The sequence below is a fragment of the Sus scrofa genome, chromosome X (genome assembly GCF_000003025.6).
Source record: "Sus scrofa isolate TJ Tabasco breed Duroc chromosome X, Sscrofa11.1, whole genome shotgun sequence".
In the NCBI taxonomy this organism is placed as follows: domain Eukaryota; kingdom Metazoa; phylum Chordata; class Mammalia; order Artiodactyla; family Suidae; genus Sus; species Sus scrofa.
The window spans coordinates 101378237-101404183 of NC_010461.5; the positions used below are offsets into that span (position 1 = coordinate 101378237).

Here is a 25947-nt window from a genome sequence, read left to right on the forward strand (position 1 = left end):
TTCTAGCAATTACTTTTTTGGGTTCTAGGTACTATATTTGATGGAGAAAAAAACAGACGTACAACTTTTTCCCATTCCCCCCCACCCCCGCGCTTTTTTTGGCCCACAGAAGTTCCCAGGCCATGGATCAAACCTGAGCCACAGCAGCAACCCAAACCACACCACTGACACCAGACCTTAACCCACTGAGCCATCAGGGAACTCCTCCTGCCCTTCTTTGTTATAGTTATTTGCTATCTTACAAAACACTCCTCTTTTTGCTTCATCCAGTATCAAACACTCCAACAATATGCCTTCTATTACCCTATATTCCCCCATTCATTTCTCCTCTTGCCAGTCCCTTGCACTGTCCCAATTTCTCTACTCCCTCTTCCTACCACTGTTATTCAAGAAACTCTCTAAATCATACTGCCTGGATTCTATACAAAGTTGGGCCCTAAAGACACCCTGATGGGTCATAAACAATGGCCCTTGAAGCCCAATCCAGGAAAGGTATAACCTTTAGGTCTAAGGTGGCCCCCTGGCTAGCAAATGGTTTGCCATGATCCATGCCTCACTTAAAACTCACTACTGGAGTTCCCGTCGTGGCGCAGTGGTTAACGAATCCGACTAGGAACCATGACGTTGCGGGTTCGATCCCTGGCCTTCCTCAGTGTGTCGAGGATCCGGCGTTGCCATGAGCTGTGGTGTAGGCTGCAGACGCGGCTCAGATCCCGCGTTGCTGTGGCTCTGGCGTAGTCTGGTGGCTACGGCTCTGATTAGACCCCTAGCCTGGGAATCACCATATGCCACAGGAGTGGCCCTGGAGAAGGCAAAAAGACAAAAAAAAAAAAAAAAGAACCTCACTGCTTAAGGTTGTATGATGTGATGGATCCTCAATTTATTCCTTCAGCCATAGTAGCTTGCTGGCCTCTTCTTACTTGGATCCCACATCCTATCTGTTCAGTAATCTACTGCTAAGTTATGAACCTTGCCCAACACTTGCCAGTTGCCTTGACTACTGCCCTGCCCAGCCTGGACTTCGACTTCTCCACAGAGAGCTTTTTTAAAACTCCAATTTATTGAGCCATACACTGTGGTAAATGCTTTATATCTTGTTTAATGCTCACAACAACCATGAATTACTCCCCTTACCTTCAGCCAAAGACCATGCCTGCCATTGTACAGAAAAGAATGAGGACACCAACATAAGCTTCCCGATTTCCTTTTTCTTTACCTCAAAATCTCTCTGGATCTTCAACTGCTTCACTTCCTTTACTCTCATTATGAAAACATGTTAGGAGTTCCCATCGTGGTTCAGCAGAAACGAATCTGACTAGCATCTATGAGGGCGCAGGTTCCATCCCTGGCCTTGCTCAATGGGTTAAGAATCCATCGTTGCTGTGAGCTGTGGTGTAGGTTGCAGACGCAGCTTGGATCTGGTGTTGCCGTGGCTGTGGTGTAGGCCGGCAGCTACAGCTCTGATTCCACTCCTATCCTGGGAACTTGCATATGCCACAGGTGTGGCCCTGAAAAAACAAAAAAAAAAAGAAAGAAAAGAAAATATGTCAAATGGGCAGAGAGAGAAACAGAGGGACATCTGAGAGATAGACAGACATGGTCGATCTGTGGTCTTAAGGGCACAGACCTTAATGGAGTCCATGAGGATTAACAAGAGATTTTAAAAGGAAGCACCATGAGCCTGCCAAGAAAGTTCAGAAAGCTGTCATCCAAGGATATGCTGAGATCAGAAGACAAGAAAGGAGCCTTGGTTAACATTGGAACCTTTAGGTTAAGAGCATAGTGTTTCAGAGTTCTCTTGTGGCACAGTGGGTTAAGGATCCAGCATTGTCACTGCAGCAGCTTGGGTCACTGCTGTGCCGAAGGTTTGATCCTTGACCAGGGAACTTCCATACGCCACAGGTGTGCCCCCCCCCAAAAGAGCATAGTGTTTCTTGTGGGGCCCTACTGATTTCTGAAAACACCCTTTTCATGTGGGGTCAGCTGATGTATAGAGGCTTTCACTCTTCAGCCTTTTCAAGGCACTACACACTTTTCTATCCCTGCTCTTTCTACCTGCTAACTTAATCACTGAGATGGTTTTGATTTTATCTCTGCAACCATCACTTCTGCCTTGATAGATCCAGACCCCTCCTTGATGAGTTTCACTATAATGATTCCAAAAGTCCCAGTTCCCCACCATAGCCAAGGGCCTCAGCCTGCCTTAGCTTTGAGGGAGGTTAATATCCCCCTTCTTGGAGTTCCCGTAGTGATGCAGTGGTTAACGAATCCGACTAGGAACCATGAGGTTGCGGGTTCGATCCCTGGCCTTGCTCAGTGGGTTAAGGATCTGGCGTTGCCCTGAGCTGTGCTGTAGGTTGCAGACGTGGCTCGGATCCCATGGCTCTGGCATAAGCCAGTGGCTACAGCTCCGATTAGACCCCTAGCCTGGGAACCTCCATATGCCACGGGAAGTGGCCCTAGAAAAGACAAAAAAAAAAAAAAAAAAAAAAAAAAAATATATATATATATATATATATATATATATATATATATATCTCCCCCTTCTTTATATCCTATTATATTTGGCCACCATCCAAGATGAATCCCCAATCATCTATCCTTTTGGTTCCTTTCATCTCCACCCTGCTTTGTGCTTCCTCACCTACCCCAGTTCTACTGCACCTCTCCCGCCCAGACCTTTCCACTTGGCCCTAGGGAATTCTCATTCAAAGATAGACAGACTCTCTGGAGTTCCCTTGTGGTGCAGTGGGTTAAGGATCTGGAGTTGTCAGTGTAGCGGCTTGGGTTGTGGCTATAGTGCGAGTTTGATCCCTGGCCCAGAAACTTTTGTATGCTGTGGGCGCAGTGGGAAAAAAAAAAAAAAGACTCACTTCCATGGAAACTCTCCCACTTTCTGGCCCTAGATGAAACATGGTTTTCCCCTCAAGATACCACTTCCCGTGCATCTCCCTCTAGTGAAGACTGCTTGTTCATTCATTCTCCACATATTACAGCTGGCATTCTCCTACTACTTCATAACTACTTCCAAGTCATAACTCTTTCAATATTTCTCCTTGAGGTTTATACTCTCCATTTTCTCTTCTTCATTGTGATAGTCTGATAACCTCCTGGCCAGCCTCTCTCTCTCTCTCTCTCTCTCTCTCTCTCTCATTGGTTGAATATGTTGCCGCTTGACTCACAGTCTTCCTCTCTAACAAACTGGCCACCATCATGGGCAACTTCAGTGTTCCTATCAACAAGCATCCATCTTGGGCACCTAATGTTTGGTGGGGGAAGGATTCTAAGAAGGCAGTATTTGAACAGCCTCACCTGACTACACCTTGTGGTTTCCTGGGGGTTTCTTGATATGAAATGTGTCCATCTGGACAAAGACTCAGCCTCGTGGTATCCAGGACAGAGGGTGTAGGATGATCATGTTAAGTTTCAATAGATTTGAATTTTCCTCTGTAGCAGATTTGGTCTCCAAGTACCTGAGATGGTGAGATTTCTGGGGAAATGTATTTAAGTTAGAGTTGCATTAGACTAAGTCTAGGCTCATCTGGCAAATGGCACTGTACTCAAATTTACTCTATTATAAAGAAACTGCCCCTGAATTAAAGTTTCATGATGTTAGAGTTCCTGTTGTGGCTCAGCAGGTTAAGAACCTGACTAGTATCCATGAGGAGGTGGGTTCGATCCTTGGCCTCACTCAGTGAGTTAAGAATCCAAAGTTGCCAAAAGCTGTGGCATAGGTTGTAGATGAGGTTCTGATCTGGGGTTGCTGTGGCTGTAGTGTAGGCCAGTGGCTGCAACTCTGATTTGACCCCTAGCCTTGGGAACTTCCATATGCTGAGGACGTGGCCCTGAAAAGACCAAAAAATACATAAAGTTTATGATGTTGATAAGTAAAAAATATTATAGAAAAAAAAATCCCTGACCCCATCATTGACGTCAGTTCATAACTGTTTAACATAAATAATTAATGGATCAAGTTGAAATAAGAGTACTCACTTCATAGGGTTGTTGTGAGTTTTAAGTGAGATAATTCATATAAAGCAAATAGCTCAGTAGATGGTAAGTAAATGGTAAAAGCATGGGACCATTATGAACTCGTCTGCACCTCCTGAGTGTAGCCACCAGGTGTCAGCCTCACCTAGCTAAACCCTACCAGGCCAATGGCGACCAGGTGGTCTACCCTCTCCTACAGCAGAAGGAGCAACTATTTGCCCCTCACCTACTCCTGATCAAAACTACTTAGGTGCAGAAATTTCTTAGCACCTATTTCAGCTGAGAATTTGTGTGCCTACAGAATAAGCCAGTTGGAAGGGCTCTGCAGTCTCCCTAGACAACAAATATGGAAATGACCAAGATCAGGTCAAGGAGAAGCAGAAAAAGGACATTAAAGTCAAAGAGGGGCAAAGCAAAGCCAATTCTGGAAAAGACTAGAGAGAGAATGAAATGGAAGAAAGAAAGGAGAGACTGATAGAGACGGAAAATAAAACTTCTTCTAGTCAGTCACCTCTCCAGGGCCTCACCCAAAGCTTTGCCAAAGCCCTCTCATTTAAGCCACCAGCAACCTGAAACCCCCACCTCTCAAATTCCTGCCACACGTCAAATCCCTGCCACACGTCAAATCCCTGCCACACGTCAAATCCCTTTTTAATCCTTGTAATCCCACTGATTCTCTAGCTGGCTTTCTCCTGAATATATTTCAGAGAGGATCTTTAGAGTTCCTGGCAAAGAACTCATCATTCTTTTTCAGCCCATGTAATTTCTGCTTTCTATCTGAGCTGCCATATTTTCCAGACTTACCCGTTCTCCTCATTAGAAACTATATTTCCATTTTTGTGAAAGACGGCCTTTTCCCCTTTACAATAGGCTCTTTGACTTTGCCAGTTAACCAAGTCGCATATTTTATTTCCCAAGTGCCTAGTATTTTTGATCGTTGGCATACATTTTCTCAGGCTTCCAATACAGTATTTTTTAAATAGTCCACAGGCTTCCTGTGGGTTATTGACTTTTTGAATGTTAGTCTTAATTTTTCCTAATGTCCTGTAACATGTGGCATACCCAAACAGGAATAGGCCTTGTTCAGACACCATCCTGAAGTAGAGATGTTGACTTAGTGTGCTCTCTGTGGATAGAAACCAGACTTCAACTGTTTTTTGGGCCCAACCACCAGTTAAGAGCTCTTCTCTTAACACAGAAAGTAATCTTTGCTATGGAATTTCTAAAAAAAAAAAAAAAAAAAAAAAAAATAGTTGAGAAAATGGAACCTACACTCTGTGTAAAAAAAGAATAACATAATAAAAAGTAAAGCATATTGCAATTTATATAAAAGCCAAACTTGTGGAGCTCCCATCGTGGAGCAGCAGAAACAAATCCAACTAGGAACCATGAGGTTGCGGGTTCGATCCCTGGCTTCACTCAGTGGGTTAAGGATCCGGCGTTGCCGTGAGCTGCGGTGTAGGTTGCAGACGTGGCTCGGATCCCGCGTTGCTGTGGCTGTGGTGTAGGCCAGTGGCTACAGCTCCGATTCGACCCCTAGCCTGGGAACCTCCATATACCTCAGGTGCAGCCCTAAAAAGACAAAAAGACAAAAAAATAATAATAATAATAAAGAAATAAATAAAAGCCAAACTTGTGAACTACCACTAATTCCTTCTCTTCCTTAGCAAGGGGTTGGTAAAGGGAAGTGAATTGATTTCTAAGGCAATGCAAGGATTCTAGGAACTAATAGATCCAGTTACCTGAAAAAACCATGAACGTGGATTTCCTCCAAATCATGATCAATCCAGGTCATTGTCAGATCACTCAAAAGAGTCCTGAACCCTTCCACTCACCCGGCTGCTTCTATCCATTGTCAATAGAGAAATAGCCTTATTAGGGAAATGGCTCTGCCATGGTGAAGTTGCACATAACCACACAGGCAAAGGCTTGGACTCTCCAAATTTTGGCAGAATGCCTTTTGATCCTCACTGAGCACAATAGAACGAGAGGCCTATTAGGAGCTACTATGAGGCCATCTCCCACTGGCTTCCCTACCCAACCTGAGGGGCTGTCACGAGATAGTTTCTCATCCCCTCCCAGGTTCTGATGAGGTATAGAACATTCTGTTGAGCTCCTGCAGAACATAAAACCTCTTAGTGGCAGCTCAGCTCCTCAGCTCCACAGGACAACTTGTTTCAGTATTGTCCTTTTTTTTAGTGTGTGGGACAAGGATCACGGGGAGTTGGCACCTTCTTTTTGCTATCTACTTAAGCAAAATGCCTAAATCTAGAATTGACTCACCATCTCTTACTGGCCAAATCAGTCAGGCCTTGCCCTTTCCTTGTCTCATGTGTGAGCTTGACAAGCCTTGGACCATTCTACACAACCAAGCTGTAACTGCATCCAAAGCATGATGGGTTGAGGCCACAGATGATTCCACAGACAAAGTCTGAGTCCTCCTACCCCCTGGAGGCTGCTGCTGTTTCTAACACTAAGTAGGGGGTCTAGAAACTAATTTGTTCCCCTCTGTACACCTCAGCTAAGATTGCCTTTGAGATACAATAACACCTCCAGCATTTTTTCCTTTTGTGGCATATGGAGGTTCCCAGGCTAGGGGTTGAATCAGAGCTGTGGCTGCTGGCCCACACCATAACCACAGCAATGAGATGCAACTGCAACCTACACCACAGCTCACAGCAAAGCCAGATCCTTAACCCACTGAGCAATGCCAGGGATTGAACTTGCATCCTCATGGATACTGCCAGGTTCATTACCACTAAGTCACAATGAGAACTCCTTCCTATTTTTTGTTTATGGCTGCACCCACAGCATATGGAAGTTCCTGGGCCAGGGATGAAGTCTGAGCCATAGCTGTGACTTTTGCCACAGGTGCAACAATGTGAAATCCTTAACCCACTGCACCAGGCTGGGGATTGAACCCATGCCTCCACAGTGACCTGAGCTGCTGCAGTCAGCTTCTTAACCCACTGTACCACAACGGGAATTCCTTTCCCTATTTTTTACAATTGAGATATAATTTATATAAAATTAAATGTAGATTTTAAATGTACCTTTTTTCCTTTTTAGGACCACACCCAGAGCATATGGAGGTCCCCAGGCTAGGGTTCAAATTGAAGCTGCAACTGCTGGCCTACACCACAGCCACGGCAATGCCAGATCTGAGCCAACTCACGGCAACGCTGGATCTTTTAACCCATTAAGCAAGGCCAGAGATTGAACCCACATCCTCATGGATACTATTTGGGTTGGTTAGTGCTGAGCCGTGACAGGAACTCCTTAAATGTACCTTTTGATGTGTTTTTGACAAATATATATACCCATATAAGCACGATTGCTATCAAGATACAGAACATTTTTATCACCTCAAAAAATTCCCCTTACATTGTTGGTGGAAATGTGAATTGGTGCAACTACTATGGAAAACAGTACGGAGGAGTTCCCGTCTTGGTGCAGCAGAAACGAATCCGACTAGGAACCATGAGGTTGCATGTTAGATCCCTGGCCTCGCTCAGTGGGTTAAGGATCCAGTGTTGCCATGAGCTGTGGTGTAGGTCACAGACATGGCTCGGATCCCACCTTGCTGTGGCTCTGGAGTAGGCTGGCAGCTGTAGCTCCGATTTAGACCCCTAGCCTGGGAACCTCCATATGCCATGAGTGTGGCCCTGAAAAAAAAAAAAAAAGAAAAAAGAAAAGAAAAAGAAAACAGCATGGAGATTCCTCAAAAAACTGAAAATAGTTGTTCCTGTTGTGGCTCAGTGGTAACAAACCTGACTAGTATCCATGAGGATAGAGGTTCAATCCCTGACTTCACTCAGTGGGTTAAGGATCTGGCATTGCCATGAGCAGTGGTATAGGCCACAAACGTGCTCAGATCTGGCATTGCTGTGGCTGTGGTGAAGGCCAGCAGATGCAGCTCCAATTCAATTCCTAGCCTGGAAACTTCCATATGCTGCAGGTACATTCCTAAAAAGCAAAAAAAAAAACAAAAAAAAACACAAAAAAACCTAAAAATAGAATTACCATATGATGCAGCAATCCTGAGCATCTATCTGGAGAAAACCATGACTCAAAAAGATACATGTACCCCAATGTTCACTGCAGGACTATATACAATAGCCAAGACATGGAAGCAACCTAAATGTCTGTCAATAGAGGAGTGGATAAAAAAGATGTAGTACATATATACAATGGGATATTACTCAACCACAAAAAAGAATGAAATAGGGAGTTCCCTTCATGGCTCAGTGGTTAACTAATCTGATTAGGAACCAGGAGGTTGCGGGTTTGATCCCTGGCCTTGCTCAGTGAGTTAAGGATCCAGCATTGCTGTGAGCTATGGTGTAGGTCACAGACGCAGCTCAGATCTGGCATTGCTGTGGCTATGGTGTGCACCGGGGGCTACAGCTGCGATTAGACCCCTAGCCTGGGAACCTCCATATGCCGTGGGTTCGGCCCTAGAAAAGGCAAAAAGACAAAAAAAAAAAATTAAAAAATTTAAAAATAAATAAAAAATAAGTAGTTAAATAAGTCCTGGAGATCTAATCCTCAGCATAGTGATTATAGTCAACAATACTATGTTATAAATGTCAAAGTTTCTAAGAGACAAGATCTTAATTGCTCTCACAACAAAAAACGAAATAATAATTATATGACATGATAGAGGTGTTATCTAACACTATAATGGTAATCATATTGCAATATATAAACATCAAATCAACACACTGTATACCTTAAACTTACACAATATTATATGATAACTATATCTCAATTTTTTTGCCTTGTCCGCAGTATATGGAAGTTCCTGGGTATCCCAAGCTGCTGCAGTGACAATGCCAGATCCTTAACCTGTTGTGCTACAAGAGAACTTCAACTACATCTCAATTTTTTAAAAAGTTTCGACTTGCCCCTTTCTAGTCAGTTACAACCACCACCCCCCAGGGGATAACCACTGTTTTGACTTTCATTTATAAATGCTTCATATATTGGAGTAATGATAATAAAAGCATCTAATAATAAATACTTAAAATACCCTCATAATGCATGAATTCCTGTGATTGCCTCCTTTTGCTCATTTTTTTTTTTCCTTTTCTTTTCAGACCTGCACCTGCAACATACAGGAGCTCCCAGGCTAGGGGTCAAATCAGAGCTGCAGCTTCTAGCCTAAGTTACAGCCACAGCAATGCCAGATCTGAACCCCATCTGTAACCTACACCACAGCTCACAGCAATGCTGGATCTTTAACCAACTGAGTGAGGCAAGGGATCAAATTCGCATCCTCATGGATACTAGTCAGGTTCATTACCACTGAGCCACAATGGGAACTCCCTATGGTAACTTTAAATGGAGTATAGTCTATAAAAATATTGAATCACTATGTTGTACACCTAAAACTAATATTGTAAATCAAATATACTTCCTAAAAATGGATAAATAAGTGAAATATATAAAATCTAAAACCAAACCAAAACAAACAAAAAACAATTTGCCTAGACTCTTCAAAAACGTCAATGTCAGAGTTCCCATTGTGACTCAGCAGGTTAAAAACCCAGCTAGTATCCATGAGGATGCATGTTCAATCACTGGCTTCACTCAGTGGGTTAAGGTTCCAGCATTGCCTTGAGCTGTGGTGTAGGTTGCAGGCACAGCTCAGATCTGGCATTGCTGTGGCTATAGCTCAGGCTAGCAGCTGCAGCTCTGATTTGACCCCTAGCCTGGGAACTTGCATGTATGCCACGGGTTCGACCCTAAAAGGACAAAAAAAAAAAAAAGTCAATGTCATTAAAGGCACTAAAAAAGGCAGTTGAACTTTACTAGATTAGAGACTAAATGAAATGACAACTAAATACAATATGTGACATTTGAGTGGATTCTAGATGGAGTTTAAAACAGCACTTAAGAAGGAGTTCCCATTGTAGCTCAGCAAGTTAAGAACCTGACTAGTATCCATGAGGATGCATGTTCAATCTCTGGCCTCACTCAGTGGTTTAAGGATCTGGTATTGCCCAAATTGTGGCATAGGTGACAGATGAAGCTTGGATCCTTGGTGGCTTTGGCTGTGGCACCGGCCTGCAGCCGCAACTGCAGCTCTGATTCACCCCCTAGCCTGGAAACTTCCATATGCTACAGGTTTGGCCCTAAAAAGAAAAACAAAACCACTTAAAGATATTATTACAATAACTGGAAAAATCTGAATATGGATTGTAAATTAGGTAGTAATATTATGACAAACACTAAAATGCCTTGAATGTGATCAACGCATTGTGGTTATGTAGAAGAATGCCTTTGATTTAGGAAACACATGCTTAGGAGTTAAATGCAATTTGCTCTCAAGTGATTCAGGAAAAAATAATGTATATTTATACATAGATAAAGCAAATGTGGCAACATGGTTACAATTGATAAGGGGTGTATGGATATCCACTGCACTATTCTTGCAACTTAGTATTTTAAATGTTTCAAAATAAAAAATTAGGGGGGAATAACCATGTTGCAAAAAACATTTCTGCACATGTCTTCTTAGGCACAAGAAACTATAGGTTATATACTTAGAAGCAGAATATCTGAGTCATAAATATGAGCATCTGTAGCTTTACTAGATTTTGCTAAATTACTCTCCAAAGTGGTTGTATCAGTTTATACTTCCACTACATTCACTACGTCTAAACACAATACTGTCAGTTCTCATTTATGCCAGTCTTATGGGTGTGTCTCATTATTGCTTTTTCTCCAAAATTTCATTATGAAAAAAAAATTTTTTTGATAGTCAAGAAGTAGATTTATTAAGATAGGACACTTGTGAGAGATGCAAGTGGGCAGGCATGGAAGCTCTGCTATTATGAAAAAAATTTAAACATACAGTAAAGTTTTTAAAAGTACGCAGTGAATTCAGGTGGTGGCTCATATAGCATTTTGTCCTATTTGCTTTACACATATCTATTCATCCCTCTATCCATAATTCAACCCATCATATTTTTTTTTTGTCTTTTGTCTTTTTTGTCTTTTGTTGTTGTTGTTGTTGTTGCTATTTCTTGGGCCGCTTCCGCGGCATATGGAGGTTCCCAGGCTAGGGGTTGAATCGGAGCTGTAGCCACCGGCCTACACCAGAGCCACAGCAACGCAGGATCCGAGCCGTGTCTGCAACCTACACCACAGCTCACGACAACGCCGGATCGTTAACCCACTGAGCAAGGGCAAGGATCGAACCCGCAACCTCATGGTTCCTAGTCGGATTCGTTAACCACTGCGCCACGACGGGAACTCCATATTTCACTCTTAAACACACTTCAGCATGTGTATCATTAAGTGGAGTTTGACATTAGCTTACAGATTTTTTAAGGTAAAATATATACACAATGGAATACCCAAACCATAACTATATATTCACTGAGTTCTAACAAATGCATATACACCTGTGTAACCCAAACCTTGAGCAAAATATAGAACATAGAAAGTTCCCTAATCCTATCCAAGTCAATATCCAGTCTCACTCTCACAAGGTAACACTATTCTGTTTTTGTTTTCATGATAGATTAGGCATCTATTTTAGGCATTCCTTTCTATTTCATTGGCCTCTTTGCCTATGCATGGACCATGTCACGCACAACCTGCTAAGCCACAACAGGAACTCCCTAGCCTTTACAATAAGTCTTGAAATCTAGAAGGGCAAGTCCTCACACCTTGTTCCCCTTCCTCAAAATTGTCTTGGCTATTCTTGGCTGTTTGGTCTTCCATGTGAATTTTAGAATTAGTTTGCCAAATTCCATTAAAATTTCTGTTGGGATTTTTACTGGAAATGCACAGAATATAAATTTATATTCATTTGAGAAAAGTATCTTTTTGCTATTGAGTTTTCCAATCCATGAATATTGTGCTGGCAAATACAACTAGTTGTCTACTCAAAATCCATTCTCTTTTCCTTCCTAACAGAACCCCAATTTATTTGTAGTGCAAAATGTACCCAGATAAAAGAATACACTTTTCATTCTTCTCCTGCAGCTAGGAATAGTCAATGAGGCGTAAGTGCAAGTTTCATAAGGCTTCTGGGAAGGGTCTTTAAACGGACTTGTCTTAGATGGGAAGACATAACTCATCCTTCAGCATCCCCCCTCTTCTTCTCATAAATATCTCCCTTTCACAGCTCTTGAAATTATGCCTTTTCAGTCCATTCACACTGCCACTGCCTGTTCTGGGACCTTCCTCATTCCTTTCCTCACTCGTCTCCTAAGTCATCTCGCCACCACTTCCCTCTCTACATTACTTTACCAGGGTAATGTTTCTAAAACCCAACTCACCCCACAAACCTGGCTGCATCAAAATCATCTGACAAGCATGGGGAAGCTTTACATTTTCCCCAAACATAGCCCCCAGTCACTGACTCTAAATCACAGAGGAGGGAGTGTCCCCAAATCAGTAGTTTATTTATTTATTTATTTAGTCTTTTTAGGGCTGCACCTGAGGCATATGGAGGTTCCCAGGCTACGGGTCAAATCAGAGCTACAGCTGCTGGCCTATGACACAGCCACAGCAACAGGGATCTGAGCCATGTCTGCAACCTGCACCACAGTTCACGGCAATGCCAGATCCTTAACCCACAGAGCAAGGCCAGGAATTGAACCTGTGTCATCATGGATCCTAGTCAGATTCCTTTCCACTGAGCCACAGTGGGAACTCCTCCCAAATCAGTAGTTTCAAAAACCTCTTCAGGAGTCCCTGTTGTGGCTCAGCAGGTTAAGAACCCAACTAGTATCCATGAGGATGCGGGTTTGAACCCTGACCTCGCTCAACGGGTTAAGGTTCTGGTGTTGCCACGAGCTGTGGTATAGATCACAGACATGGCTAGGATCTGGTGTTGCTGTGGCTGTGGTATAGGCCAGCAGCTACAGCTCTGATTCAACCCCTAGCCTGGGAACGTCCAAATGCCACAGGTGTAGCCCTAAGAAAAAAAAAAAAAAAAAAAAAAAAACACCTCTTCAGGTGATTCCAATTCACCACCAGTTTAGGAACCACTGACATATGATAGAAGCCAAATTATTTAGTGTGCTGTGTAATGTGTTATGGACTGAATCATGTTCCCTCCAAATTCATATGTTAAAGTCCTAACCCCTAGTACCTCAGAATGTGACTGTATTTGGAGATACGGCCTTTGAAGAGGTAATTAAGTTAAAAGGAGGTGGTTAGGGTGGGCCCTAATTCAATATGGCATGTCTTTATAAGACAAGATTACTATACAGACATACCAAGAGGGAAGACCATGTGGAGATACAGGGAGAAGACAGCCATCTGCAAGCCAAAAGGAGAGATCTTAGAAAAAACTGAACCTACCAACACCTGGGTCTCAGACTTCCAGACTCCAGATCTGGGAGAAAATTAATTTCTTTTGTGTAAGCCACCCTATCTGTGTTATTTTTGTTATGGCAGCCCAAGCAGACAAATGTACAAGGATATTATTTAGGCCCTGGATACCTCTCTAGAGCCTCGGCTCTCTGACAGGCTCCATCTATCTCATTACCACCCACCCACACCTCCAGCACTTACTAGTTTTGAGATCTTGGGCAACCTAACCTCTCTGCACCCAGTTTTCTTATCTGTAAAACAGGGATAATATTATCTCCTTACAGTTGTGTGAGGATTAAATGTGATCATCTATGTAATGCATTTGACACAGTGTGAACATATAAAACATGCAATAAATGTTAGTGGCTACATTCTAGCCAAAAGGCATTGACTGTCATTCTCTAAATGCACGCCATCTGGTTTCACTTCCATGACTTAGCACATGCTGACATGTCTGCTGAGATGCATTTCTCTCGCTGCTTCACCTAGCTAACTCCTCCTCCTCCTTCTCCTTCTTTTCTCCTCCTTCTCCTTCTTCTTCCTGTCTTTTTAGGGCCACACTCAAGGCCTAAGTAAGTTCCCAGGCTAGGGGTCAAATCAGGCCTGCAGCTGCAGGCCTATACACAGCCACAGCAACACTGGATCTGAGCTGCATTTGTGACTTACACCACAGCTCACAGCAATGCCAGATCCTTAACCCACTGAGCGAGGCCAGCGATCAAACCCACATCCTCATGGATACTAGTCAGATTTCTTACTGTTGAGCCACAACAGGAACTCCTGGACCTCTCTTGGTTGTCCTTCAAAAGACTGAATTCCTAGAGCAGGCAGCTATTCCCTTAGTTCAGAGCCCCACTCTGGGGTCCCACAGCACCCGGTGCTTGCCTATACCAGGTGAGAAGCCATTGCAGGGTTTTAGGTGGAAGACTGCCCAGATCTGGCTTAAGTACCCTCTATATGCCAGGCATCATTCTAGGTTCTGAGTCAAAACGAGAATAAAAAGAACACTTAGCTCATAGGGTTACTGAGAGGATTACGAGAGATAAAGTGTGCCAAGCACTTAAGACAGTGCCTAGCATATGGTAAACACTCAGCAAATGCTATTATTATCTATCTATATTCAGTACACTACCTCACATCCATTGACGTCTTTGGCCTCTTGCTCACATTCTTTCATTCTTAACACAAATCTCACAACCACCCTGGGTGATGACCATGCTAGCCTCTCTCCTGGATCTCAACTCCAGTAGCTTTCACCTCCACCCAACTCCAGACACACTGTGACAACATCCTGACACTTACACTGTTGTTGGATTTTTAGAATTTTGCAGACTGATTAGATTGTGTATAAACATACAATTCTTATATAGAAAGCCCAAGTGTAATGTTCCATTAGCTTGAGAAAAGAGTGTGCTCTTCTGTCCCCACTCCAGACAAGGAACAAGTCTCTTTCATATGACTGGGTCCCTGGAAGAAAAAGGCGGAGAAGGGAAAGGAAGGACTAGGTGGATATACTACTCTTGCCAGCATAAGATAAGGGCTGTCACCTTTATGACTGCTCAAAGAGAGGAAATTACAGTTGCAGTCCTTCTGGAAGCAAGGAGAGAATGAGAGGTTAGTGATCAAGACAACAGAGCAAAAGTCAGAAGGCTTGAGGGGCAGGTGCTGCCAATAGATGCTGATCAACATGAATGACCTTCACAAAAGCTGCTGTCTGAGGATGAGTCAAGAGTAATTCTATGCAGTTCATACCCCTTCCTGTCAGAAGAGGTACATAAAACTGCTGGCTCCAAGGGCAGGGCCTGGAAGTCAGGGCTCACCCCACCTCCCTTCACTCAAAGCAACTCTCTTCTGTATCTAATTTATTTGGTCTTTCACTTATAAATGCTTTTGCAAAATTTGTTCTAGTGCTAAACTTTTGCTGTTTCTCTCAGCATATAACCACATATTGTGCTTTCCATAGGAGCCAGCTACTGTTGAGGTGTGGTGATCACACTCAACATTCCTCTCTGCTTGTCTATATCTCACGCCCTTGAGCCTCTGAGTATGTGTCCTTTTTCCTGTTCAAGGCTAATGCCTCTAGTCATGCTTGATCCCCTTTCTTTCTCAGTTCATCTGAGTCTTTAATGCCATCAATTTCCATTCTCCTATTAGGCTGAACCATATTAAATGGCTGTTTGGGACATTTGGCAATGGTGGAACATTGGCAATTTCATATGGTTCAGACTAATATATCTTTGTTCTTTCTTTCACTCACAAAATTTTCCTTCTCCTCAATGAAAAACAATTACAAAAAAAAAAAAATCCTTGGACAGGTTAGAGAAATAGCTCCTCAGATTGTTTTTCTAACTTTGTACCTCTGTGTGTTCCTAAATATAAAACCTAGACACAACACCCCAGATAGATCTATCTGCCTTTGCTGTTCCCATCTCCCAACCGACAATTCACCCAACAAGTATTTACCAAGGGTCTGGCATGTTAATGAAATTTTTGTTCACTCATTCAACAAATATATCCTGAGTACCTACACTGTGCCAGACACTATTCTAAGCACTTGAACTATGTATTTCCCATCATGACTCAGTGGAAACGAATCTGATTAGTATCCATGAGGATGCAGGTTCGATCCCTGGCCTCGCTCAGTGGGTTAAGGATTTGGTGTTGCCATGAGCTATGATGTAGGTCACAGACACAGCTCGGATCCTGCATTGCTGTGGCTGTGGTGTAGGCCAGTAGTTATAGCTCCAATTTGCCCCCTAGCCTGGGAACCTCCATATCCTAAAAAGACAAAATAAATAAATAAATAATAAACACTTGAACTATATCAGTGAACAAAACAAAGATCCCTGTCCTCTTAGAGCCTATAGTCTAGCAGGGGTGGGAGGGAGGAGACATGCAATAAACATAAAAAATAATATAACCATATAGCATGTAAGAATGTGATAGATACCATTGAACAAAGAAAAAGTTACCCAACATTGTAAGTCAACTATACTTTATTTATTTTTTATTTTTTTGTCTTTTTGCCTTTTCTAGGGCTACACTCGTGACATATGGAGGTTCCCAGGCTAGGGGTCGAATCGGAGCTGTAGCTGCTGACCCACGTCAGAGCCATAGCAACACAGGATCTGAGCCGTGTCTGGGACCTACACCACAGCTCACTGCAGTGCTGGATCCTTAGCCCACTGAGCAAGGCCAGGGACCGAACCCGCAACCTCATGGTTCCTAGTCGGATTCGTTAACCACTGCGCCACAAGGGAACTCCTAGTCAACTATACTTTAATGCAACTTTAAAAAATGAAAAATAGGCCCTAGAAAGACAAAAAAAGAAAAATAAAAAGAAAATGTAGAGCAGGGAAGGGAGATGAGGAGTGCTAGGAGAAGTTGTAATTTATTAAAGTATAGTTGATTTACAATATAGTGTTAGTTTCAAGTGTACAGCATAGTGATTCATTGTTTTGGGTTTTTTTTTTTTTTTACAGATTATATTGCATTATGGGTTATTACAAGATATTGGGTCAAGTTCCCTGTGCTATACAGTAAATCCTTGTTAATTGTCTATTTTATACAACAGTTTGTATCTGTTAATTCCATACTCCTAATTTGCCCCTCTCTGCTTTGGTAACCATAAGGTTTTGAGTCTGTTTCCTTTTGTATATAGATTCATTTGTATTATTTTTCAGACGTTACATATAAGTGACATCTTACAGTATTTGTCTTTGTCTGATTTATTTCATTGAGCATAATATTTCCTAGGTCCACCTATGTTGTTGCAAATGGCAATATTTCATTCATTTTTATGGCTGAGTAATATTTCATTGTATATATACCACATCTTCATTCATTCATCTGTTGGGCACCTGGGTTGTTTCCATGTCTTAGCTATTATAAATAATGCTGCAGAGTTCCTATTGTGGCTCAGCTGTAATGAACCCAACTAGTATCCATGAGGATGCAGGTTCTATCCCTGGCCCCACTCAGTGGGTTAAGGATCCAGCATTGCCATGAGCTGTGTTGTTGGTCACAGATGCAGCTTGGATCCCATGTTGCTCTGGGATGTAGGCCAGCAGCTGCAGCTTTAATTGAACCCCTAGCCTGGGAACTCCCATGTGCCACAGGTGCAGCCCTAAATAAATAAATATGTGTGTGCGTGTGTGTGTGTGTGTGTGTGTGTGTGTGTGTGTGTGTATAATGGTGCTGCTATCAACACTGGAGTGCATATATCTTTTTGAATTAGCGTTTTTGTTTTTTCTGGATATATCCTCGGGAGTGGAATTGCTGGGTTATATGGTAGTTCTATTTTTAGTTTTTTTTAAATGTGATAGTTATAATAGGCCTTACTAAGAAAGTGACAACTAAGCAAAGACTGAAGGGAGTGAAAGAGAGCCATGGAGATATCTGGGGGAAGTGTTCCAGGAAGAATAAAGAGCAATGCAAAGACCCTAAGGCAGGAAGCTAAAGGGACAAGGGAATAGAGCAATAGGATATGAGGACATGGAAGTAAAAAGGAGCCTGATCGTGAAGGGCCTTTGTATCTGTTATGTACTGCCTGGTAACAAATTGCCCTGAATTTTAGCTTTTTAAAACAATACACAGAAATTCAAGAGTGGCTTGGTGGGGAGGTTCTGCCTCTGAAGTCTTGTCCTGATGCATCCTCCTCCAAAGTAGCTCATGCAGGTGGTTGGAAAATTGGTACTTGTTTTTTTTGGGGGGGGGGTGACAAGAAGGGGAGGACTCAGTCTTTCACCATGTGGCCTCTCCAAATGCTGTCTGAGTATGCTCATGACATGACAGCTGGCTTCCCCCAAAGCAAGCAATCCATGAGACAGCAAGGCAGAAACCACAAGGCCTTTTATGACTTAGCCTTTATGACATGCCGTCACTTCCACTGTATTGTTGGTTACCCAGATCAGCCCTGGTTTATTGTAGAAGAGAAGCACCCAAGGTCGTGAAAAGCAAGAGGTAAAGGTGGTTGGCTACCACAGCCTTGTAGGCCATTAAAAATCTGTGGCTTTTGAGTAAAATGGGGAACCACTAGAGGAATTTGAGCAGAGAAATGACAATAATCTGACTTACCAGGGTAACTCTGGCTGCTCTGTGAAAAGACTGGAGAGAGGCAAGGACATAATCTGGGAGACCAGTGAGGAGGCTTTTCTATTCCAAGGGAGAGATAGACTAGCGCCATAGTAGTATTGATGAGTATTGGTGATACCTCTGGATGTATTTTGAAAATTGAGGAGTTCCCATCGTGGCTCAGTAGTTAACAAACCAGACTAGTAACCATGAGGTTGCAGGTTCAACCCCTAGCCTGGGAATCTCCATATGCCACAGTTGCAGCCCTAGGAAAGACAAAAGACAAAAGAATAAAAAAGAAAATTGAAATGGCAGAATTCACTGGTAGACTGGATGTGGCATAGGAGACAGGAATTGAAGACGACTCTAAGAATTTAGGAGAAATTTTTTAAAATGAGTTACACATAGATCTTGCCGTAAGCGAACATACAACATAGGAGAGGTAAAGCATACTATATGGTAGAAAGCTGTCCATGTGAATGTACTTAATGCCACTGAACTGTACAATTTATTTTTTTTTATGTTTTTAGGGCTGGACCTGCAGCATATGGAAGTTCCCAAGCTAGGGGTCCAATCAGAGCTGTAGCTGCCAGCCTACGCCACAGCCACAGCAACTCCGGATCCTAGCCATGTCTGTGATCTACACCACAGCTCACGGCAATGCCAGATCTTTAGCCCATTGAGTGAGGCCAGGGATTGAACCTGCATCTTCATGGATATTAGTCGGGTTCGTTACCGATGAACCATGACGGGAACTCCAAACTGTACACTTTAAAATGGTTAAAATGCCAGGATTGAACCCATACCTACAATGCTGCACTTGGATTCTTTTTTTTTGGTCCTTTTAGGGCTGCACCTGCGGCATATGGAAGTTCCCAGGCTAGGGGTTGAATTGGAGCTATAGCTGCCGGCCTACACCACAGACACAGCAACGCGGGATCTGAGCCTTGTCTGCGACCTACACCACACAGCTCATGGCAATGCCGGATCCTTAACCCACTGAGTGAGGTCAGGGGTCGAACCTGAGTCCTCATTGTATGCTATTCAGGTTCGATTCCACTGAGCCACGAGGGGAACTCCAAACTGTACACTTCAAAATGGTTAAAATGTTAAATTCTACATTGTATACATTTAATCACAATTTTTAAAAGGTGCTAATAAAACCAAAAACAAAAATTCAAGTGCCAATAGAGTTCAGAGAAGGAGGAAGAGATGAGCTTCAGCTAACGGAATCAAAGAAGGCTTTGAGTGGGGGCAGTCTTTTCACCTAGGCAGAGGGGGCAGTTTGAGCAAATTATTGGAAAGTGAGAAGGCTGGGAATGGGCAGGGGCACAGTGAGTGGTTCCATTTGTTAGAAGATAGGTAGGGTGTCCAAGGGCAGAGGGCACATGAGGCACATTTTCACATTATCTTGGTAGCAGTATTGAACAATTTTTAACTCAGATGGTCTTCTGCTGGCTGTATTATAAGGGATCTGTCTAGGGATGGAGGGGTCAGTTAAGACTAGGTCATAATGGTCAGACCCACCTGTAATCAGATTTAAGTTTGAATCACTGTTCCATCTCTCACACACAATAGCAGCATGACTTTGGGCAAGCCACTGAACATCTTTAAATCTCAGTGTCTCCTGTAAAATGGGGAAAATGCTAGTTAGATATTTCGTAAGATTGCTGCGAGAATTAAATGAAATAAATATCGCTTGCAATTACTTATTGCACTAAGTCAATGTGAGATTCCCAGAGGATTAGAGGGGATAAAAATCTTAGCAAAAGCCTAAAAACCAAGAAGTCTTTCCTCTTCCCTCTCCAAGGTCCCTTTTCATGAGGGTAGCATCATTTGAGGATGCAAGGGATACTTATGATCTTCCCCTCAACATTAGACATTCTCATTCGGAATCTCTCAACTCACTACAATAGCCTGTAAGGGAGTCCACGTTGTTGAAACACAATTCACCTGTCAGTCTGATTCATCTGTGGGTTTCCACAACATATTTGAAATAAATCCAGGATATGATCAGAATTTTATGTACACAGAATTGCTTTGTTTCCCTTCCTTCTGCTTTCTTTCTTCCCTATACATTTTCCCTTCATATTCCAATCCTCTTCCCGCTCCCACTGGCTCCCTTTCTTTTTCCTTTCACCTTCCCTCCTTGGACACAGATCATATCCTAATCTCAGTTCCCTTGGTTTTTATTATTATTATTATTTTGCTGTTTTTAGGGCCATACCTGAGGCATATGGCAGTTCCCAGGCTAGGGGTCTAATTGGAGCAGCTGCCAGCCTACACCACAGCCACAGCAACGCCAGACCACAGCCGGGTCTGCGACCTACACCACAGCAATGCTGGTTCCTTAACCTACCGAGTGAGGCCAGGGATCCAACCCGCATCTTCATGGATACTGGTCAGGTTCTTAACTCGCTGAGCCACAATGGGAATTCCTCAGTTCCCTCGTTTATTAGCTGCGTGCTATGGGGCAGTTAGCCCCTCTCTGGGCCTCAATTTTCCCGTTAAAGTGGTGTTACATGAGAGTGCCTACCTTAGAGGGTTGTCAAAATTACAACAAAGAACAGGTCTCATGCCGACCACAGTGATTGGTCTACAGTAAGAACTCAACATGTTCGCTCTCTTTATCTTTTCATTCTTTTAACTCACTTCCCCCACTCCTCCACCCTAGAGCTCATCAGGTAAAAACCGCGGGAAAAAACACCTTGAGGCACAAGAGGAAATGCTTGACCTGGGGGCGGGACTTGAGGTGCCCATTGCGCATGCGCTCGCTCTTTCAGGTCCTAGTATCCAGCTTGTGGGGTGGGGGGAGGGTAATAGGGCCGCGTTCCTCTGGGTCGCCCCCTTCCGGCCGAAAAAAATGGCAGGCCTTCAGCGGCTTCGTGGACGAGCTCAGGGCTAATCGAGGGAGGCCTGGGCAGGAGGGGTAAATTCGAAAATGGCGGAAGGGGAAGGAGGAGGGGCTTTGCTGGGCGGGGGCAGAGGCCAGGAGACTGCGCGGGCGGGCGCCGGGGGCGGATGGGCAGTGCCGTGTGCTGTGTCTCTTTGAGGCCCTGACGTGAACGCACTTTGGATTCCCCGACTCGGGGTTCCTCCCGGGGATAGGCGGGCTGCTACGTGCGAGCTGGGGAGACTAAGAGACTTCCGTTTCCTTCTAGCCGGGGCCTGGCCTCCGGGAGGAGTTGGCATTTCCAGATTGGGGCTTGGGCCGCCCCTCCTCCAGGACCCTCCCCTCAGCACTGCGCGGTGCGCCCCGGGCGATCCAGGCCGGCTCTCAAGGCGCGGTGGGTACTGCCCGAACGGGCTTCCTCCTCCCTCCCCTTTCCTTCTTTTCCCTCCCCTCCCTCCCTCCCCTCCTTCTTCTCCCCTCCCTCTCCTCCTTCCCCTCCCTCCCCTCGGGCCCCGCGCTGCGGGGAAGGGCGGAAAGGCAGCCCCTGCCCGGCGCGGGTGGCCCGCCCGGGACTCAGTGCCCAGGTTCCCTGGACTGCCGAAGAAAGGCGTGGGTGGCATCGGGCCGCCAGGCTGCCTCCTTAAACCCATGACCTCTAAGGTAAATCGAGTCAAAGAACTTTTTTCTCTTAATGATCCAAGGGACACCCCCCCCCCAATCTAATGCCTGCGGCAGGTATGGAGCTGGGTGGGGTGTGTCTGGCGAGAGTGTGTGAAACAGAAAGAATAGGAGCCAAGGACCTTCCGGAAGAGGAAATTAGCTAGTAATTCTTTCCAACCTTTGCTACCCTCGTCACCTCCCCAGCATATTCTGTGAGTAAAACAAAATTCGGTCTAACTTTCAGTTTCATTATTTTAACTCCGTAATACACTTAATTCTTTTCGTTTCGGGAGGAGGGGTTATTGCTGAAACTAAACGACAGCCCACTAACCCTTCAGAAAAAGAAAAACGTCAATCAAAGCTTTGTAAAGACCTATCAGATTTTAATAATCTACTACTTTGTTTTAAAATGTAATTACATCACTATTTATGTCACAAATGTACTACTTTTGTAGTTAATGACACACAGATATTTGCTCTAAGATTGGAGGTTGCTATAGTGTTTGTTTCTTGTCTTTTTTAACTTAACATTTGTTATATCCAGTTCAAGAGAACACTGTTACAGACGGCCATCTTAGAATTATAACATTTTAGAGTTGAAAGGGATCTTAGTTCAACCGCGGTATTTTACAAAAGCAGAAACTAAGGCACAAGAAGATTTCATGGCTTGCCTGAGGCTACTCCATTACTTAGATTAGAACCCAGGTTGTCTGGCTCCTGGCTCACTGCTCTTTCTGCTCAGCTGCTCCACATAGCCTCCAAGCAAGAAAATTAAAACGTATTCGGTGCACATTTTGGAAGTATGTACCACTTTGTGCCATACAACTGTGCTGCCTACTTTCAACGTATTTAACATGTTTATGAAGCCAGTGCTTGAGGTATTTTTCCCCGTCGTTCAAGGAATGGCAAAGATTTAGGTTAAAAAAATGTATACATAGACAGGCCTACTTGTATATGCTCAGATAATTTCTTGAATGGTGCACAAAAAAAAATGTCATCAGTGGTTACTTATGGAGGGTGGAGGGGGTGGGAGGCTTTTTACTTGCACTTCACATGTGACCAAATGTATCGTTTGAATTTTTTACCATAAACAACTATTGATTTTATAACTAAAAACAAGTTTTAAAGTTCACACACACGTGTGTATCAGTATGAACAAGTACCAGTGGTGTGTGTATATATGTTTATATACCTATATGTATTTAGGTATCAGTGGTTTGTACTGTAAAATCCAGATTGGTTCATTTCAGCCCAACTGGCAAAGCAGGCCAGATTATTGGATGCTAACATTTCATCTTTGGTTTTCTTCTATTGATCCTAATGTAAGAAGGTAACAATAATATATGTTATTAGTTTTTATATATTTTTAGGAGATGTGCTAAGCTTTTGATTATTGAATAATGTAGCAAATTATAACATTCAGGGTATCAAATTTGACACAATGAAAAAATTCTGAATGTGGAATCTTTGTGGATAAAACTCAATAAAAAATTTAAGACTGGAAAGGTCCCTGGTAATTAATTGTTCAGCTCTTTTGTTTTTATGAAAGGTTAAGACATAAAGATGAAAAAGGAAGTTGCCCAAGGTTATATATTTGATTATTAACAGAGCTTGGATTAGTGTAGGTCCTAGTCCAGGGCTCCTTGTACTACATCTGCAGTTTTATCACTTTCTAGTGCATTCATCTAGGGGGATGAAGTAATCTGACTAAAGATTAGTCCAGCCCATTTCAGTAGATAAGTATTATTGCAATTAATGTATCAGTTTGTATAATGCTTGAAATATTTTAGTAATGTAAATATTCCCCTTATATTTGGTTGTAAGCCTTCACTTAAGAAGTCTTTTATTTAATTAATAAATGCTGGAGTTCCCATCGTGGCTCAGTGGTTAATGAATCCGACTAGGAACCATGAGGTTGATCCCTGACCTTGCTCAGTGGGTTAAGGATCCAGCGTTGCCTTGAGCTGTGGTATAGGCCAGCAGCTACAGCTCCAATTAGACCCCTAGCCTGGGAACCTCCATATGCCTCAGGTGCAGCCCTAAAAGGACAAAAAGACAAAAAAAAAGTTAATAAATGCTTAGAGACCCCAAATATGAAATAATTTATATTTCACTGTTTTGGGTTTTTTTTTTTTTTTTTTGGTCTGGTAGTTGGTGCTAACAGGGGGAAAAAAATCTATGATTTTTTTTTTAATTTATTGAGCACTTACTATGTATGCCAGGTATTACACTATGTGCTAGAATTCCAAAGATGAGTATGGCAAAATAGATGCCCTTGTTCTTTTGAGGACGGGAGATTATCATGAGCTGTCAGTTCTAAAGCTTTGTCTCTGTGGTCTGATCTGGTAATAGTATTACAGTGTAATCTGTAACACTGTTTAAGGTCATTGTGTGAGCAGATTTGAGGAGATAAAAACAGTAGTGGTAAAATAAGTTGAACTGAACAAAAGCTATTCTTAAGAGGTCATGAGGTTTGGTGGAAAGAGCCCTTGATTGGAAGCCAGGGTTCTTGTGTTGGCTTTGTTTCAGGTAAACTGTGTAATTATGAGCAAATCACTCAACCTCATTGCCTCCATATTTCTTTTTTTCTTTTTCATAACTTTTTAAATATATTCCATTTAATTCAAAACATGAAAAGAGCAATTGGAATATTACATCTTTTTTTTAAGTGGCTGAAGATACTCTTTTATTGAATAGGTAGCATCATAGGTATACAGGTAGATATTAAAGTGTTTAACATTGGTTTTGTTTTCCTAAGTAATTCCCCATTATTTATCATCTTAATATTTTATATTCAGAAAAAGCCTTGGGTCATGTCATGTCAATCCAATCCTTCCTGAAGTTCTTTATTTTTATTTTTTTTTATTACATTTATAGGTGTGCAGCAGTCATCACAACCAAATTTTACAGCATTTCCATCCTAAACCCTCAGTGCACCCCCCCCACCCTGTCTCATCGGAGTATTACATCTTTGAAATGAAATGTATCTACCATAAGAATTTGAGGTCAAACTTTAAGAGTTACATGTTTTATCTGCTTTGTGTTATACTTAGTAATAGCTTGTCCTTTGTGTGATAAAAGCATATTTATGTCCATTCTGTAGGACTTGACATAGACTTTTATTATTTTTAATTATGGTATAATTGTAGCTCTGCTATTTGATCCATTTTGGGTTTGATTTGGTGTGATTAGTACCCAGTCTCTGTTGTGGATACATGTGATTCAATATCATGATCTGCTTCTGTAATGTATTGTCATGGTGAAGTGAGGTTTACCTGTGTAGACTGGAATTGGTTGAACTTGGGGACAGAGATTGAACTGAGTTAATTAAGGCTGATTTCCTAAACTGGGTAAATCTGGTGCCACTGTGTATTCCCTAGTATAGTTATAAATGTTTATACGTGGTTTGAACATTTATGCTTATTCCTGTAATAATTTTGGTGACCTTAAAACACAGGCTTCTCAGCATATATTTCTATGTATGTCTTCTCAACATACCTTTCTATGGCTCCGTCTAATTTTTCAAGCCTTGAAAGGGCGCAGAGCCTAGCATTTCTACCCTTTCTGCCAGTAATCTTTATAGTAATTTCTTTACACCTATATTGGTCATAACCACTGGATTTTCTTTTTTTGTCATTTACTGGCCACATGATCTTTGATGAGTAACAACCAGTCAGAAAACCACAGTTTCCCCATATTTTAAATTGGGGGTATGATGTGTTCTGTAGGTTGTTAGCTTCCACATATGAAAAAATTGTAAAAAATTGTAAAGCACATATTTTAGTTATTATCAGAGGTAATATAAAAGAGGATGGGCTGTGGATTCACACAAGCTCATGCTTAAAATTTGAACTTATGTTAAAACAAATAGTATTAGAAACTTTTAGCATGTTTTAATAAATTAGAGAAAATACATGTAGGGGAGTTCCCATTGTGGCTTAGTGGAAATGAACCTGACTAGCATCCGTGAGGACACAGGTTCAATCCCTGGCCTT

At 42.6% G+C, this 25947-nt stretch overlaps 1 protein-coding gene and 1 long non-coding RNA gene across 5 annotated transcripts in view; one reads left to right on the forward strand and one right to left on the reverse strand.

Annotated features, from left to right (window-relative positions):
• The window catches only part of LOC110257848, a 39682-nt gene extending 18524 nt beyond the window's left edge, over window positions 1-21158 (reverse strand). Inside the window, exons 1-2 of the long non-coding RNA XR_002340858.1 lie at window positions 20936-21158; window positions 19927-20026 (exon numbers count right to left, since the gene is read on the reverse strand). This is a non-coding gene — a long non-coding RNA (uncharacterized LOC110257848). The remainder of the gene's footprint in view (window positions 1-19926; window positions 20027-20935) is intronic.
• XIAP (X-linked inhibitor of apoptosis) overlaps window positions 21138-25947 on the forward strand; it is a 40648-nt gene continuing 35838 nt past the window's right edge. The window contains exons 1-2 of one of the 4 annotated variants that reach the window (XM_021079367.1): window positions 21174-21328; window positions 21561-21686. The gene's annotated coding sequence lies outside the window, so the exon portion shown is untranslated. 4 annotated transcript variants of the gene reach the window in all.